This window comes from Canis lupus, chromosome 5 (genome assembly GCF_003254725.2).
Source record: "Canis lupus dingo isolate Sandy chromosome 5, ASM325472v2, whole genome shotgun sequence".
Classification (NCBI taxonomy): Eukaryota; Metazoa; Chordata; class Mammalia; order Carnivora; family Canidae; genus Canis; species Canis lupus.
Window position 1 is genome coordinate 38,809,193 of NC_064247.1, and position 17,875 is coordinate 38,827,067.

The 17,875-nt window shown below is 45.4% G+C and overlaps 1 long non-coding RNA gene across 1 annotated transcript; it reads right to left on the reverse strand.

Moving 5' to 3' along the window:
• Positions 1 to 553: 553 nt before the first annotated feature.
• On the reverse strand, positions 554 to 7,099 carry LOC112647322 (uncharacterized). The gene is made up of 3 exons (XR_003128236.3): positions 4,459 to 7,099; positions 3,350 to 3,443; positions 554 to 2,309 (listed from the first exon to the last, which is right to left on the reverse strand). It is a non-coding gene; the product is annotated as an uncharacterized LOC112647322 (long non-coding RNA).
• Between the last annotated feature and the right edge of the window lie 10,776 nt (positions 7,100 to 17,875).

Consider the following 17,875-nt stretch of genomic DNA (forward strand, 5'->3'; position numbering starts at 1 on the left):
GGAGGTGGCCCTGGAGGGAGCAGGGTCATGGTCAGAAGAAGAGCCCAGAGCAGTAACAAGCAAGAAGGAAGGATGAGACCTCTCTCCTCTTGCCCTCTGATCTCCTGCGGGCACCTCCCAGGGCCTGAACACGATCAGAAACCAGCTTACTAGAATCTGGTGGCTACAACCATTGTTGTTTGTCTTCTACAATTCTTGTCATTGCTGACTATAAGGTGTTGGTCTTCTTGAGCAAAGAGGTGGACAGAGAAGGTGGAAAATGGATATGAATGTGGGAACTGAACAGAGAATAACCAACACAGGTGGACACTATATTTTACTAGAAACATTTTCTATGCCCATTTAGAAGCTTTGGGGGATCTTTTAAAATTATTTCTTTGCTTTTTGCTTAAAGCCACCAGTAAAACCAGATTTATAGAAAACAAGTATTTATAAACAGTGACCACCAAACAATTACACAGGAGAGCCCATAGATGTGGACATATTTACACATATACAGGAAGATACTTCTTTCCGTTTTGTATTTTTTGAGGTACAGTTGACATTATATCAGTTTCAGGTGTACAACTTGTATTTATTGTACTTTAATACTTGTACATATTGTGAAATGATCACCACAATAAGTCTGGTTAATGAATTTTTTCTTATGATGAGAACTTTTAAGATCTACTCCCTTAGCAACTTTCAAATATATGACACAGTATCACTATCATCACCATGCTCTATGTTACGTCTCCATGATCTTATAACTGGAAGCTTGTACCTTTGATCACATATACTCATTTCTCTCACCCCCTCAGACCTCTGCCTCTGGCATCCACCAGTCTCTCCTCTATATCTACAAGGTTGGTTTTTGTTTTGGTTTGGTTTCGATTCCACAGATAAGTAAGATGATATGGTATTTGCTTTCTCTGCCTGTCTTATTTCACTTGGCATAAAGTGCAAGTGGTCACAAATGGCAAGATCTCATTCTTTTTTATGACTGCATAATACTCTATTGCACCATAATGTTTTAATTACAATAGTTTTGTAACACCTTTTGGAATCAGTAAGTGTAATGCTCCTGGGTACCTCTCTCAAGGACACTTCTTTATTTTAAAAAATATTATACTTTATTTATTTATTCATGGTAGACACACAGAGAGAGGCAGAGACACAGGCAGAGGGAGAAGCAGGCTCCATGCAGGGAGCCTGACGTGGGACTCGATCCTGGGACTCCAGGATCACTCCCTGGGCCAAAGGCAGGAGCTCAACCGCTGAGCCACCCAGGGGTCCCAAGGACACTTCTTTTTAAATGTACATGTATCAGGGAGCTGGAGAAGGTATGATGATGAGCAAGGACAACAAATTGCCTCTTGGACAGGTGAAAACTTCTTGTTTTGCACCAGGGAAGTATCTCGAGAGAAAAACAAATAATTCCATTGGCCATATTTTTGCCAGAAGTTAAAAACAAAACCCTGTGCCAGGGTTAATTTACAATCATAGTCAAAATGATCAAGCATTTGGGGGCACTTGTGATTTTTTTTTCAGTAACGATCATTATAACTAAATTATTTTATCATCTCTAGCATCTTTGCCCTGTGCGAAATTGACTTATACGTCGATTATACGTGCGAAATTGACTTACACATAGGCAGTGAAGCTGGGGCACCTGGGTGGCTCAGTCAGTTGGGCATCTACCCTCAGCTCAGGTTGTGATCCCTGGGTCCTGGGTCCTGGGATGGAGACCTGCGTCTGGCTCTCTGCTCAGCAGAAAGTGCTTCTCCCTCTGTCCCTTGCCCCCTGCTTGTGCTCTGTCTCTCTCTCTCTCACTTGCTGTCTATCAAAAGAAATAAATAAAATATTTACAAAATAAATGCAGTGAAGCTTAAGTCAGAGGGGCTGAGAGTGAAGCCACCTACAGACACTAGACTTTAAGGAAGTGGGTGGGGCCAGGAAGGTCGAGAAACAGCAGGGCAGCACTTGGTGAGCATCTCTGCCTTCTGATTATCTCAGTCCTGTTGTGCAAGTTGCTAAACCTCCCTCAGCTTCAGATTTTTCATCTGTAGGAGGGTGGTTTCGAGCCACTTTTCTGATCTGAGCATCTGTTTCAGAAACTCCATTCTTGATCCTTTTCTGAGGGAAGAATATGTAGAAATCTGATCCAACTGCACTAACCAAAGTGGATTCACTGTGCAGAATTCATGTAGAACATGGGCCAAACCCATTGAAGTTCAGCTTCCATTCAGATGAGATTTCCACGTCTGGCTTCGAGAGGGAACCATCACTACCGTAGGAAGGGAGGTGAGTAGGAAATCCTTCCTGAATACCTACAAAAAGATAAAGAAGCATGTTTCTCATTTTCCCATGGAATTCCAAAGAGATTGATTTCACCAAAGGCACAAGAGCCCCAACTTTGAATTCCCAGAGAATCCAACGAATGGTTAAGGAGACAGACAAAATTTAAACAAAACAAAACAAAAACCCCACAGAATAACCCTGTGATAAAAGGCCCACCTTTATGAAAGCCCGTATTCTTAATTTTAGCTCAAGTGTTTATTACTGCTGTATCTTTTCATGCCCTGGCCTTGCCCAGTAACTTTTCTCCCTCGTGTTCCGTGGTCACAGGCACAAAGCAAGACATCCTCAATCATTTACACAAGAATATAGGACTTGATACCCCTCCGGGAGCAGGAAGAGAAAATGTTTCTCTGAAGTTTCTCTAAAGTTTGGAAGGAGCCCCTTGACACTGTGTGCAGTTCAAAAGAGCAAAAGGAAAAGCGAGCCCCCAGGTCAGTTGTCCTATATCCGAACTGCATGATTTCACACTGCAAATATGATCCTTGTCTTTCAACCCGAGCTGAAGAGTTCTAAATGCCAGGGTTGTCCACCTAGATCTCAAATTGCAGAGCTTGGAAAGCCCCCATAAAGCAGGAGCTTCCTTGCAGCCTCACAGGGATTTTCCTTAGGAAAGAAAGAGCAATCATGGGTTCTTGTGCATAAACCGGTTTTCGGATGACCCCACAGAAAGATCACATTTAAAGAGAAAGCATTGCAAATTATAATGAGCCATCGATGTCCCAATGCGATGGTAACGTTCTCCAGCTTTTGAAGTATGCAAGGAATATGAGAATCCAACTGGAAGTTCCACGGACGACGACGAGGGTCCTGCAGGATGGTGTGAATGGGGGTCCTGCAGGCATTCCTCCTTGCTTCCCATCTATAAAATCACCAAATTTAAACAGACAGCTGCTGGTCAGGCTCCTAAAGTGATATCTGGAGGGAGACGTGGGGCTCGCCTCGAGCTGCCCGCCCAGCAGTGAGTCTGATGGGAAATGAAGTTGAAAGAACAGTCTGGAAAGCCAAATACCTGTCAGGCTCTTTCACACTCCAGTGTTGCCAGAAGGTCTATAAAAATGTCATTGTCTCTCAGCTGCTGGTGATTATATTACCCTTTACATTGGCTGTTGGTAATAAAAAAAAAAAAAAAGCAAATATCATTTTTGCACCGCTCTGGCCTTCCTCTGGCCTTTTTCAAACAATAATAGACTAAATATAAAGAGACAGAAGTCATTACTTGGCTCTTTAACTAGTGCCAAGGAAAATGAATAATTAAGGCAACATTACTTGAAAGAAATTTACACTGTTGCTTTTAAGTTAGAACCAAATAAGAACTCCTTAAAAATACATCATTTCCCCTTTCTCTTAACACAGCGTTTGCACTCCGGCATAATATATTACGGCTGCTACTGTTTAGATCTTACCAGGGAAAAAAAAAAGTGCTTTTAGTTTCCATTATCCTATTATAGGTCCCAAATCAAACAGAGACGCAGAGTAGAGAAAGGCAGGGTGGGGAGGCAGAGGCGGCTCTGTTTGCACTGCTCCCTCCGCCTCCAGCCTGGCAGCCGAGGTTGCACTTTTTTGTGCATCCAGGACAGCAAATCCCAAACACGGCTCTCTGACTGCCCTTGAACATCCACCTCTATGGCCAGAAGCCTAGGTAGCTTTTCAAGCACGTGCTCAATTTGTTCTTTAAAGCCACCAAGGGGCGCCTGGGTGGCTCAGCGGTTAAGCCTCTGTGTTTGGCTCAGGTCATGATCCCCGGGGTCCTTGGATCGAGTCCCGCATCGAGCTCCCCACAGGGAGCCTGCTTCTCCCTCTGCCTCTCTGTATGTATCTCTCATGAATAAATAAATAAAATCTTTTTAAAAAAGAAAAAAAAGCCGCCAAGAAGAGGCACGCACAGGTGGGCTCGCCAGGCACCAACCAGCTCAGAATCCAGCTGGTCCTCTGAGGGCCCTAGGGAGTCTCCTCACTCTCTCTGAGCTCTGCTCCCCTCCTTCTCCATCTCCCTGTCTCCCCTCCCACCACCACCATTTGGGTCTTCAGCCTCCATCAGGCAGGATGCATCAGCCAGAGCAGGCAGGGGACCCAAAGGGACACCCTACTCCCAGCCTCTCCCCAGGTAAGGATCCTGACCTGTTGCAGTGAGCAGAGGAGGGAGCGCAGGCCTTGGATGTCTGGGGTCAGGCTGGGACAACGTCAGCAGGCCATCCCTGAGGCTGAAGGCACCGTCTGTCCAGAGCTGCTGTGCCACACCTGGAAAGAGCTCGAAGCCTGGGTGAGTCCAGGCTCATTAACGTGAGGGTACAATAGACAGGCTACCTGGATCCCTGATGCTGACTCAGCAAACAGTGCCCACAAAGCCCAAGGCATTGGTCCTCAGGAAGCATTGGGCTTGCTTGGTCTGATAAGTGGCCCGTGTCCTCTGTTCTCAAATGCCTGGCCCTCCACTCCTAGCTGCTTCAGATGGCCCCTGTGCTGTCAGGGGCTGACTCATGTCCCCCAAATTCATATGCTGGAGTCCCAACCCCCAGGACCTCCGAATGTGTCTATATTGGGAAATATGGTCATTAGAGAGGTGATTGTGTTAAAATGAGTCCATCAGCCTGGGCTCTAATCCAGTGAAGAAGGTTTTCGAAGAGACACCAGGGCACACAGAGAGGATGCAAGAGTGTGCAAGCCAAGGAGACAGACCTCAGAGGAAACCGACCCTGCCACCCTTTGATCATGGACTTCTCCAGAACTGTCAGACAATGATACGCTGACGTTTCAGCCATCTGGTGGTATTCGGTTATGACAGCCTGAGCACACTAATATGCTCTGCAAAGGTCAATCATTCAATCATTTGCTGCTTCCTGAGAAATTACTACGAACGCCACAAACCGAGTGGTTTAGAACAACAAAAATCTAGTATCTCCAAATTCCGGAGGCTAGAAGTCCAAGTTCACGGGGTAAGCAGGGTCAGTTCCTTCCAAGGACTGGGAGGCGGGATCTAGTCCATGCTTCTCTCTGGGCTTCCGGTGGTTTGCTGGCAATGCTTGTAGTTCCTTGGATTGTAAAGCATCCCGCTCGCCTCTGCCTTCATCCTCCCTGGCATTCTCCACGCACGTATGCCTGTCCCTGTGTCCCCATTTCCTCTTTGTAAGGGTGCCAGCCATACTGAATCAGGGCCCCCATAAGTCATCATAAGCTGATCATCTGCAAAGATGCTCTTTCCGGACAGATCACATGCACATCTTCTGGGAGGGTACAGTTCAATCCATAGCAGCTACTTTCAGCAATGCACTTACTTCTGGAAGGTCAATGCCAGGCAGTGACTTATGAGTGAACCCAGAGGCACCCACCTCCATCCTGCCCCAAAGTCTTCTCAATCAGCACTTTTTTGTTGTCTTGAGTTATCTCATCAGAGAATGGAACGTTTCTGGGCCTCCTAAATGGGGCTTCAGTGGCAGGTGTATTCTGAGAATCCCTGCCCCACTACCCATGTCCAAGAGTGTGGACTACTGGGGGGCATGAGACCGATGAATGGGCTTTGCATAAAGGGCCTCATGGTTGGGAGGAGGCGTGTTGCCCAGATTTGCAAGCGTGTCGATTCACACCACTGCCTTTTCTCGTCCCTGTGGCAGTTGTCACGTAGACTTGGCCTCTGCATCTGGAGGAGAGAACGGTGGTTCAAAGCAGCCTCTGATGAAACTTCTGTGATCACACAAGGCTTGAAGCAGGGAAAAATCAGAGGACGGCAGAGATTCTTCTGACAAGAACAAGACAGGAAGAGAAGAAGAAAGGCTGGCAGAGGCTTTAAAAGCCACCTTGCCTTGTTTGCTTTGCCTGGAGGTGATTAATTACACATCATCACAGGAAAAGCACATGTTTCCGAAATGCTCTTCGGTGAACTACATCCATTTGTGCTTTTACAGAGTCAATCCAGGTGATTAAGGCAGAAGGGAGGCCTTGTGTAAAGAGGGAACCTACAAAGCAGCTTCATTCCACACGTATTTGCTCTTTCAGAGCAAATTCAGCAGGAAATCCAAGTCACTGATGCAAACCTTTGCCGTTAATTTGTTCCCAGGGGCGTATTTGGGGCCATTATCCCAGAAGCCTGTACATGAAAATCCCATTATTTGAAATATACTCACTGTATTTCTGTTTAACTCCAGGCTGTGCCCTGAGACGTTATCAGTAAATAGGAAGACAGTCAAGAATGACAGGAAGTAAGTTTTGGGGCATTTTATGCCAACAGGAAGGAAACCAGCTTGACAGCACCCAGAGATTATTGTCACGAGAGCTTGTTTAAAAATCACACGTAGCAACAAGCCGTGGGCCGGGGTGTGTGAGTGTGTGTGTGTGTGAAAATACAATCTAGCCAAGTTATGTGAATGGGTGCCTTGTGAAGCGCCAGCCCACAAAGTTACCCCACAATTCTGAAATTCCTTGTCGAGAGAATCTGTTGTTTAGGCCACCACCAAATTTTTAAAGTGTGCTCAGTATGGCACATACCTGCATGGTACTACTCTGTCAGTGAAAAGGAGAAAATATCAACAAGGCAAATAATTTGGAAGGCACTCTGGCATCCTCTCCTTCCTTTATTTATTTTTTCTTAAATTTATTTGAGAGCAAGGGAGCACAAGCAGGGGGAGTAGCAGAGGCAGAGGGAGAAGCAGACTCCCTCCTGAGCAGGGAGCCCAAGGCGGGGTTTGATCCCAAGACCCCAGGATCATGACCTGAGCTGAAGGCAGATGCTCAACCGGCTGAGCCAACCAGGCACCTGCATCATTTGTTTCCAATCCAGGTCTCCTTAAGGGCTTAGCATCTACATTTTTCTGGTATGGTTTTACTCCAGGCACAGAGCACCCCCCTGAGCCCCTATCCCCGATCTAGCAGCCCTCCCTAAGCTCCATAAGGGGGTGCTCACCCACCTTGCCCTTCCCTGCTTCCTCCTGCTTTCTCTTCCTCGTTTCGATAAAGAACCTCGGCACAGTGCGAGTGCCTCAGTGAGGTTCCCTCTCCAACAACGGTTCCATATTGCTCCAGGCTCAGCTCAGATGAGCTCAGCCCCTGCTGCACAGGGTAGAACAGACTGTTTCGCCTGCAGCTGCAGGACCCCCATGTGTTGGTTGACTCTCCCCAGGAACTCCTGCTCTGGGAAAACAGGGATTTCTAGAGTGTGTCACCCCCTGTCTTTTGTATTACTGGTCTCTCTGCTCCTGCCCAGACCTGTGCGTCGCTTGTGACCAGTTTGGCCAGAAGGAGCGGCGCATCCTTTCTCTCTTCTAACAGAGCCCAGGAGGTTTCCTGAAAATGCTTCTGTGACTCTGCATCTCAAGACCACATCGCGGTCATTAGCTTTGCCTCTCTTCCTCCTCTCTGGGCAGGACCCCAGGCTTTTCACCTACACTTCCCAACCTCTGAAACATCCGGAGTTTTTCCAGGAATCATCACTGTCACCAACATCACCTACAGGGCTGTTAGCTAGCATCACCAGTTGTTTTGGGGCCACCAAGACAATGGCCAAATCTTTCTGGGAAGGAGCCAACCTACCTGTTGCAGTAGGATGCAAACCACTAGCTCTGTGGGGAGCACATAAGAGAAAGAAAAAAAAAGACAGAATTCATAAGGAACTTAAGTGTCATTCAATAGGAATACTGTTGTTGTTTAAAAAAGGTGTGGGGGGTGCTTTCTGTACAGTGGAATCTATGTGCTGGTTAAAAAGAAAGAATCGCATCTCTATGACTAGTGTGCATTTGCCTGTAAGACATATCCCAAAGTGGGATGCAGATTAAAGAACAATCTATATGGCATGATCCCCTGTATGTGAAAATAGACAACCAGAATGATTTGGGGGGAGGGAGAGGAGACAAGATTTCCACTGTTTGAGCTGTGCAGTTTAAAAAATAACAATAAAAAGATAACCTCTGTCCCTGGAGGAGTTTCCAGTCAACGAGGGAGAGAAAGACCAAGGAACGTGACAGGTTTTGAAATAGTTGTTCGCCTGTGTGATATAGACTAGTTAACTGCAAGATCCCTGGAGTGAGAGCCAGGAGCTGTTCTGGAGACTTCCCTACAGAGGTCAGGACTTGAGGGGGGCTTCGAGGAATGGGTAAGATACAGGAGAGGCAATTAGGTGAGGTGTCTTACCTTGGGTTGACCCCACCACATCCTCTGTGTATGCATGTTCTCAGGAATAGTCACTACAGAGGTTCGCTCTCTGGCAGCTGGGAAAATCTTAGGAAGGAATATCAATATGCATTATACTTCCAAAATTAAGTAAACATTGTATTTCCCGTCATGTAAATACAAATTAATATAAAGCAGAGAAAAAAGAAGCCTAGGTACAGAGGAGCATTTTAGCTCTTAATTGACTTGTGATGGTCTTCTGATAATCCACGCTCTCATCCTTTAATTACAACTATTTTAAACAGAAGCCCATTAATTCTGTAGTAATATTGTTTTTTTAATGAAAAGTGGATTAAAAATCGCCTTTCTAATTGCCCTTCTTTTAGTTATAACAAGCTCCATAAAGCCCCTGGCTTAAGGGTACTTCCTGGTTCCAAGAACTTTTAAGTGCTTCTCGGCAGCTTCTTCATCGTGGTAAAGGCTTGTGACACCCTCAGCACCTCCACTGCATGCAATTAATCCCCAACCAGGATGCTGCTGGGTGAATGATTCAGCATCCTTTCAAGGGGCCCGGCTGAGCTCTGTGCACAAGAAAAACATAGGCTACAACAAAGTTAATCCAACGTGTAACAACACCAAGAAAGTGATCAGATCTATTCACAGAGGGCAGAGACCACGTGTGCACTGCATGATTTAATGCGTGAAGGCAGGGAGGAACGTGGCACATTTGGAAGGAGCGGGAACTCTGCCTTGCAGAGATCAAAATGATCTCCTCCACCAAGGTCAGGCCATTCCTCATGAACCAAACCAGCATTTCCACGCACCACCAAAATCTGTTGATTTGGAAGTTAATATCATTTTAAGAACAACAACAACAACAAAAGTTCATGGCCAAATAAGTTTGAGGAAAGCTCAACCGGTCTTTTTCTTCATGCAGGACTTGTCAGGACATTCATTATTGTGAGTGTGCATGGTAAGTCTCCAGGAGGGCTGATGGCAATTAGCATTTCCCAAAATTCTCTCAGCTGAAGTTCCTTCGTTGTCATCCACACACGGTTTAGGAAAGAAAGTCTTAGATAACTGAGTGTTTTTCTTGGGTAAATCTAGTTTCAAGAAAAGGATATAATGCCCCCCAATGACTCTGAGAACAGCTGCGGTTAGTTACTTGGAGTCATGGCAACTTGGTGAGCAAAACTCAACTAAGCAATTGTATTTCTTTATGGCTTAAATGTCCTTTCTTTCCGATATAAGGTGTTTGATTGTTACTGTCAGGTCCTCCACAGCCTTGTTCCTCCAAGCGTAGGTAGTCCATGGACCAGAAGTATGGACATTTGCCAGAAATGCAGCAACACATGCCCCTGTAGATCAGAATCTGCTTTGCACAAGCCCCTGGGGATTTGCACGCACACTACAGGTTGGGAAGCTCGCTCTCCCCTGTAGCACTGGTTCTCAACAGTGGTGGGCCTCAGGATCAACAGGAGGGAAGCTCCGTGTGACATTCTGACACAGCCTCTTTGACCTTGAATTTGCTAAATCCTGCAAACAAACCATCTTGAATGACTAACACCTTCAGCTCTACCTCACCTGTCAGCCTCTAGCTGGTTTTTAAGTTCACAGGACCCCTTGGCCTTTGCTGTTCTCTCCAAGGAGACAGAATGAGGGGTAACTACAGAAGAAGGATGGTGTCGGGGAGTGTCGTTAGGCACCATATTTGGTTGATCCATAGAGTCTCACATCTTGGTGTGACTGTTTTCTTGCCTCATCCGTGACCCATGGATCCCCAAATTTCCTGCCATTCTCCACATTCACATACGTAACCAGTGAGGAGCATTCCTGGGCTTTAGCAAGAGGCCTTCCTTGGGCTTTGTGAGTACAGGAGGCAGATTATGGGGAATCACGCATTTGCTCTGCCTGGTGGGCTTAAGACATGTGTGCACTGCATGATTAAGAGGACCAGATTGAGGTGGTGTCTGGGATTAAGCTGCAAAGCTCTTGTCCAGGATTAAGAGTTCAGGCAACGGTCACGAAACACTTTTCATCCGTGCGCACGAGCCCGCAGCCTTGGAGCTAATGAGCCTGTCCAAACGAGGTAGAGGGAAGCCGATGACTGGGAGCCAGCGAATACATATATGGCTAAACAATTAGAGGGAGTTTTCTCTCTTTAAAAAAAAAAAAATTAGGAACCCTGCTCCAGTGTGATAGAAACCAAAGTCCACGTTTTGTCTTGGCCACTCCATCTGGATGATTAGAACACGGTGAGCAGGGAGGGGAGGAAACATGTAAAACATTCCTGTTTGAAGTAAGACCCTGTAGTTTTTCAAAGCGAGTTTTTTTTCAGAAGCCTAACTGATTGGCACCATCTCAAACCTCTGTAGGTCATTGAGAAGTCCTGAGCTAAATTTGTGCTCTTGCCAAGGAGCTGCACATGCACGCTGTATTACTATTAATATTAGACTTGCAAGCCTTCCTGTGTGGAACTGCTGCTGTGACATTCTTGGAGAAACACCGGTGTGATGGGAGAGTCCTCATCCCTCTGGAGGAAGGTCCCCCTTCCCTCAAACTTGAAAGCCCCTGGGCCCTTATGTCCCCATGGCCTGCGGTGGTCACCCCCAAAAGAAGGATTCCATGGTGTTGGCTCTGCCCCTGAGGGTAGCTACAGTCTAGGAATCCAGAGACCCAGCTGACTCAGACGTCAGCATGTCCACCACACAAAAACAGTGCTGTTTCTTGATAAACCGAGAAATAAGTATCCTATAGAGATGAGCTCGCTGGAAGGCTGCCTGTGTGTGCGCATCAAGGATGAGAGGTCCTCTTATTTTTTTATTTTTATTTATTTTTTAAAGATTTTATTTATTTATTCATGAGAGACACAGAGGGAAGCAGAGACACAGGCAGAGGGAGAAGCAGGCTCCATGCGGGGAGCCCGATGTGGGACTTGATCCCGGGACTCCAGGATCACGCCCTGAGCCGAAGGCAGATGCTCAACCACTGAGTCACCCAGGCATCCCTGGGGTCCTCTTATTTAATCCCTTATTAACACCCACGGAAGTGAAGAGGACGATCCTTAAATTCTGTCCTTAATTTCTTTCCAGATGTTCCTGAAGCTCTGTCCTTAATTTCTTTCCAGTGGCCTTTCTTTGTAGTGAGTCACATGAGCCACTGGGAACCCTGCCAGCCACTCCAATGTCAATGGCCCTTTTTACTATTGATTGAAAAATCTGGGGATACAAACTCTTTGCAGTAGTTGAATCACATGCATCCAGGAAGCTCATGCTCTCGGGTTGCCGTTGCAGACCACGAAGTTCAGGAACAATCAAAAGACAGTGTGGTCAGTGCCAAAATCGAGGTTTACGTATGATGCTGAGGAGGCCTCAAAGTGTGCGCCTAGTTAGGGTGACCCTGAAGATATTTTTAGAGGAGGAGATGCTCTAGGGGTAGGCTTAAAATAATCATAAGTGACCTGGGAAATCCGGGAGAAAGGATATCTAGATCAAGGACAGGGTCCATGGGAAAATGGGAAGATAAAGGCCAGAGAAAAGCTTAGCATGTTCCCAGACAAGGAGCTCAGGGTGCCTGGAGGGAATGCTGTGGGAGGTGGCAAAGTGACAGAAGCAGGTACTCAGGTGGGGGCTTAGAACTCCAGGGCCTTGTAAGGGGAGTTTGGATCTTACAAAGTCACTGAAGGACTCAGAGCATTGGATGCAGCCAGATTTACCCCTCAGATGCATCCCTCCCACCAGCACTTTGGGGGATGCACTGAAAGGCAGTGAGACCACAAACAAATAGGGCTGTAAGGGAGCCTATTGCAGTGGTCCCAGAGTCAGGGTGGTGGGTATGGTGAGAGGGGAGGAAGGGCTAAGGAGTGCAGACTCCCTGGGAGGTTCTGCAGGAAGTTTAAGGATGGGACAGCCCTTTCCTGGACCAAGAAGCCCTAGATCATTCCCCTTGGGAGTGGGCTCAGGGGAGCAGGGGATGCCCAGGCGGGCTCGCCAGGCCTAGGGTGAGCAGCTCTGTCTCAGATCAGCCCCAGCATGCAGAGATTCATGCCTATGGAATGCAATATCCCTGTCTCCTTGGGGTATCCAGCTGCAGTGCTCGCTAGGGGGCCAAGTTCCCCATAATCCAGGAGAACGTCCACCACCAGATCCCTTCTGATTGTGACACTAACCCCCACAGCTCCTGCCTCTGCTGGTGGAAGAGACTCAAACAAGAATGTTTCACATTCCCCAGAACCTCCCGCATGTTAGAAATTTCCCCCCAAAGGGCTTAGAATTCAATCTCCTGCCCTTGTGACCATAGATTCTTTGGGGACTGGTTGCTCAGGTCCACAATCCTAACCACCCCAAGCGAGGAGCTTTGGGGCAACTGGAGAACATCTGGTCGCAGTAACATCCTATCAGCTAGTAGAGGCATGTGTTGTTCATCAGCTGGAGGCCATGGTGTTTCCTAGACAGTGCATTCAACCCCGCTCCCTCCCCCAACCACCACCACCAGCACCACCCATGTGTAGACAAGCATTCTAGGATCAGTGGGAGACTGTAAAAAAAAATAATAAAAAATAAATAAAAGACAGTCCCCATCCTAAAAATCTTATCATCTAGCTGGGAGAAACAGAACATTCACATATGTACAAAATGACTTAAAAACAAATTTACAGAGAAATATAATCAAAAGCATAAGTGGGGGGGGACACAAACACTTCTTGAACAGAGACATAGACCAGGGATGTATGCTGGGTGCTGGGCAAAGAAAGCTTCCCTTTCGAACCTCATCATCTAGTTTTGTTTATAGTTCACCTTGTTCTGGAAAGGTCTTGAGAAAATGTAAAGGCCACATTTACTGACATAAAAGTTGGGAACGAGAACCAAATAAGAACACAGAAATGCCCAACCTATGTCAACCTGTGTATTACCCAGGCTTCAAATCTATGTCTTTCATTTCCTGGTGAAAGTGAAGGTGTGTTTTGTTCTGTGTGTAGATCCCATGATCGGGGATCCAAGGGACACTGAATTCTAAAATGTTATTAGAAAGTGTGGTCCTTGGATCAGCAGCATTAGCATCAATGGGAAGTTTGTCAGAAACAAACAATCTCAAGCTGATCCCAGACCTACTGACTCAGAATCTGCGATTTAAAAAGATCCCAGGAAAAAAAAAAAAAATAAAAAAATAAATAAATAAATAAATAAATAAATAAATAAATAAAAAGATCCCAGGTGATTCATATGCGTGTGAAAATTTGAGAAGCAGTGTTCCAAAGGTCATCCTTCATCTGGAATTTCATGAGGTGTGGGGGATCTCAAGTAAAAAAACAGTCGATCTATGTACAGGATTTTTCTGATAAATACACTAAGTAACTGAAAGTAAGTTTCTTATACAGCAATTTTCTAAATGCCAAAGGATATATAGCAAAACTGAACCTAAGGCAAAGAGTTCTTAGACTTGACTCCAAAAGCACAATTCATAAAGGAAAAATTTGGTAAATTGGACTTCATTAAAATTTAAAACTTCAGCTCTGGAGGAGACCCTGCCAAGAGCGTGACAAGGCAAGCTTTCATCTGCAAGCAAGTATTTGCACACGGCCTGTCCAACAAAAGACTAGTATCCACAATATATAAAGAGCTCTTGACATGCAACACTTAAAGAGAAACTCAGTTGGAAAACAGACAAAAGATACTAAAAGACCTTTCAACAAGAGGAGATAAGGGCAGCAAATAAGTGCAGATGATGTTCAGCCTCATAAACCATTAAGGATGCAGATTACACCCGTGATGATATACCACTCAGTGTGTACACATGAGAGCAGGGCCACGGAGAAGTAGTGATAACACCAAACGCTGTTGAGGATGTGGAGCCATTGGCTCTCGCACACACTGCTGGCGAGAATGTAAAACGATACAGGCTGCTTGGAAAATAATTTGGTGGGGTCTTACCCAAGGCAACCCCTACAACCCAGCAGTCCCACTCCTGGACATTTATCCCAGAGAAATGAAAACTTGCATTCACAGGAGACCTTGTACATGAATGTTCATGGCTGCTCGATTGGCAGCCCCAAAGTAGAAACAACACAAATATCCTTCCCCGGATGAACAGTTAAATCGACTTTGGTACTTTGTGCAAAGTTCTAGTCCTCAGCTGTAAAGAGGAACACTTCCTGATACATGCCACAGTTCAGATGGATCTCAAGGGCATTATGTTTAGTGAAAGAAGCTACTCTCAAAAGGTTACATACTATATGACTCCATTTATATAATGTTCTCAAAAGGACAAAACTATAAAGAGGAAGAACAGATTCATGGTTTCCAAGGGACTGGGATAGGGTCGAGGGCGGGTGTGCCTACAAAGAGGGAGCAGCAGGCAGTTCCTTCATAGTGATAAAATAGTTCTGTAGCCTCATCATGGTGGTGGTCACACAAACCCATCTGCGCTATCAGAGCACACAGAACCACACACACTCACATATGAATCAGTATAAATATTGGTAAAAACTGAATAAGGTTTTTAGTAGGGGCACCTGGGTGGCTCAGTCAGCTAAGTGTCTGCCTTCGGCTCAGGTCATGATCTCAGGGTCCTGGGATCAAGGTCTGCATCGCCCTCTCCCTCTGCCCCTCCCCCTGCTAATGTTTGCTCTCTCTCTGTGTCAAATAAAATATTTAAAAAGAAAACTGAATAAGGTTTTTAGTTTAGCGAACATTACTGTACCAGTGTGAATCTCCTGGTTTTGATATTGGGTTTTTTTAATTAAAGATATTTATTTATTTATTTATTTATTTATTTATTTATTTGAGAGAGAGAGAGAGAGAGAGAGACAAAGACAGAGGACAAAGAGGGGAGGGCCAGAGGGAAAGGGAGAAACAGACTCCTCACAGAGCAGGAGCCTAACACAGGGCTCAATCCCAGAGCCCCAGGACTGTGACTTGAGCCAAAGGCTGGTGTTTAACCAACTGAGGCACACAGGTGCTGTTCTCCTGGTTTTCATATTGTATTACAGTTATAAAAGATGTCACCACTAAGGAAACCTGGCTGATAGGTTTGTAAGACTCTCTGTTATATTTTTGCAACTTCCTGCAATCCTATAGTTACTTCAAAATAAAAAGTTAAAAAAAAAAGAAAAGTAGGAGCTCCTGGGCAGCTCAGTCAGTTAGGCATCCAACTCTTGGTTTCCACGCAGGTCATGATCTCAGGGTGGTGAGATCGAGCCTGCTTAGGACTTTCTGTCTCCCTCTCCCCCTCCCTACCTCCGCTCACTCACTCTCTCTAATAAATAAACAAAAGTGAAATATCAAGGCAATTAGGCCAAAAACCAAGATAATGTGATTTAAGGCCACTGATATATTGGTAAACTAGTTCTCTCTTGAAAACAAACAAAAAAAATCACTCTGATTCTTAGGTTTTGTTCATTTCCATGGTGCAAATACTCTCACTAACTGGTGGGTAGCTAATTTCATGATGCCAAGAGGGTAACAAATGGTTTGCAAAATTCCTGAGTGTACAACAATCAACTCTCAAAAGCCAGTAAGGCCCCCTCGGGGCACCACAGCCTTTGGTAGTCACATGGGGTCCTTGGACCACCTTTATCAGACTCATCTGCAGGGATGTATTAAAAATGCATATTCCTGTATTCTGGGCCAGAGCTGTTGAATCAGAATGCCGAAGGTTCAAGTAGGGAATGTGCAAGTATGATAAGTTCCTTCAGTTATCTTTAGGTTTGTTAGAAGTTGAGCACACTAGGTGCACCTGGTAGCTCAGTTGGTTGGGTGACTGATTCCTTCATTTTGTTTTTTTTTGTTTGTTTGTTTGTTTTAGGATTTTTATTTATTTATGAGAGAGAGAGAGAGAGGCAGACACAGGCAGAGGGAGAAGCAGGCTCCACGCAGGGAGCCCAATGTGGGACTCGATCCCGGGTCTCCAGGATCACGGCCTGGGCTGAAGGCGGCGCTAAACCGCTGAGCACCCAGGCTGCCCTGACTCTTCATTTTGGCTCATGTCGTGATCTCAGGATCGTTAGACTGAGCCCCATGTGGGGCTCCTTGCTGGACATGGAGCCTGCTGAAGATTCTCTCTCTCTCTCTCTCTCTCTTTCCCTTGGTCAGTCCCCCCACCCCTGCTCATGCATCCCACATGCACACACGGTCTCTCTCTCTTTCTCTCTATTAAAAGAAAAAAAAAGTTGAGCACGCTAGTAAGTGGTAAGCATAGCTCTTTGATGACCTGGCTACGCAAAGCATCAAACAGTAGAGAGAGCAGAAAACCACCAACTTCCCCTGTAGTCAAAGGAATGGACTGAGCCTCGGAATGTAGCGAAAGCTGTTTTTTTTCTTTCCCCCAACGACACAGTGGGGGATGAAAGGCTGACTAGTTTGTGGGTTGTCGAAGCTAAATTCCTCTGAACGCGTAAGTACAATCCCAGTTATACTCTAACAAGAGTTCCGCTGTACTTTCCGTCTAGTGCCCCTGAGAAAAGCCAGGGTTTGATTAAAGTATTATTGATAATACTTTTTTCTTTTAAAGTAACACATATTTTTTTTAACACCTGGTCGAATTCAGCAGTTCTGAATTGCATGTCGGAATGCATGTTGGAGTCATTTGAGGAGCTTTAAAAAATACCGATGCCAGGTCCTCTCCCAGAGATTCTGATCCCATTGGTTTGGGATGTGGCGTCGGCATTAGAAGTTTTAAAAACTCCCCGGGTGACCCTAATGTGCAGGGGAACCACTGTTGGATTCTAACACGCAATAAGTCATGAATTTGGTTAACTGCTAGGTTTTATTTAAAATGGAAACCTCATTCTTTTTGAATAGGTGATATAATTATAAGTTTCATAAATCAAAACATTAAAAATATATAGTGAGAAGTCTTGATCCCATCCCTGCTCCACTGATGGGGTTTGTACCTTCCCACACACACATGCACACACTTACACCGGTGTTTCCTTCCAGAATTTCTTTCTGCAAATTCTGTATAGGCAAATATATGTGTCTGTAACATATTCATGTTTCTATAGATAAATTCTAGGGAAATATCAGGATACAAATATGTGTATAGATATGTAACACATATATATCCAAATGTGTTACATATGATTAGATATATAATATTATTATTTTATAGAGGCAACTACTTATATGAGTAATACAGTTCATAATTTATATACATTGATTCCAAGGAGACAATGCAAGGCTCTAAATATACATACAGATAAATAGTGTATTGTACAGTTGACCCTTGAACAACATGAGGATTAGGGGCATGGACCCCCACACCCTGCACTGTCAAAAATCCACATGTTAACTTTGATTTTCCCTCAAATTAACTACTAATAGCCTGCTGTTGGTCAGAAGGTTTACCAATAGCGGCACCTGGGTAGCTCAATGGTTGAGCATCTGCCTTCGGCTCAGGGCATGCTCCTGGATCCTGGGATCAAGTCCTGCATTGGGCTCCC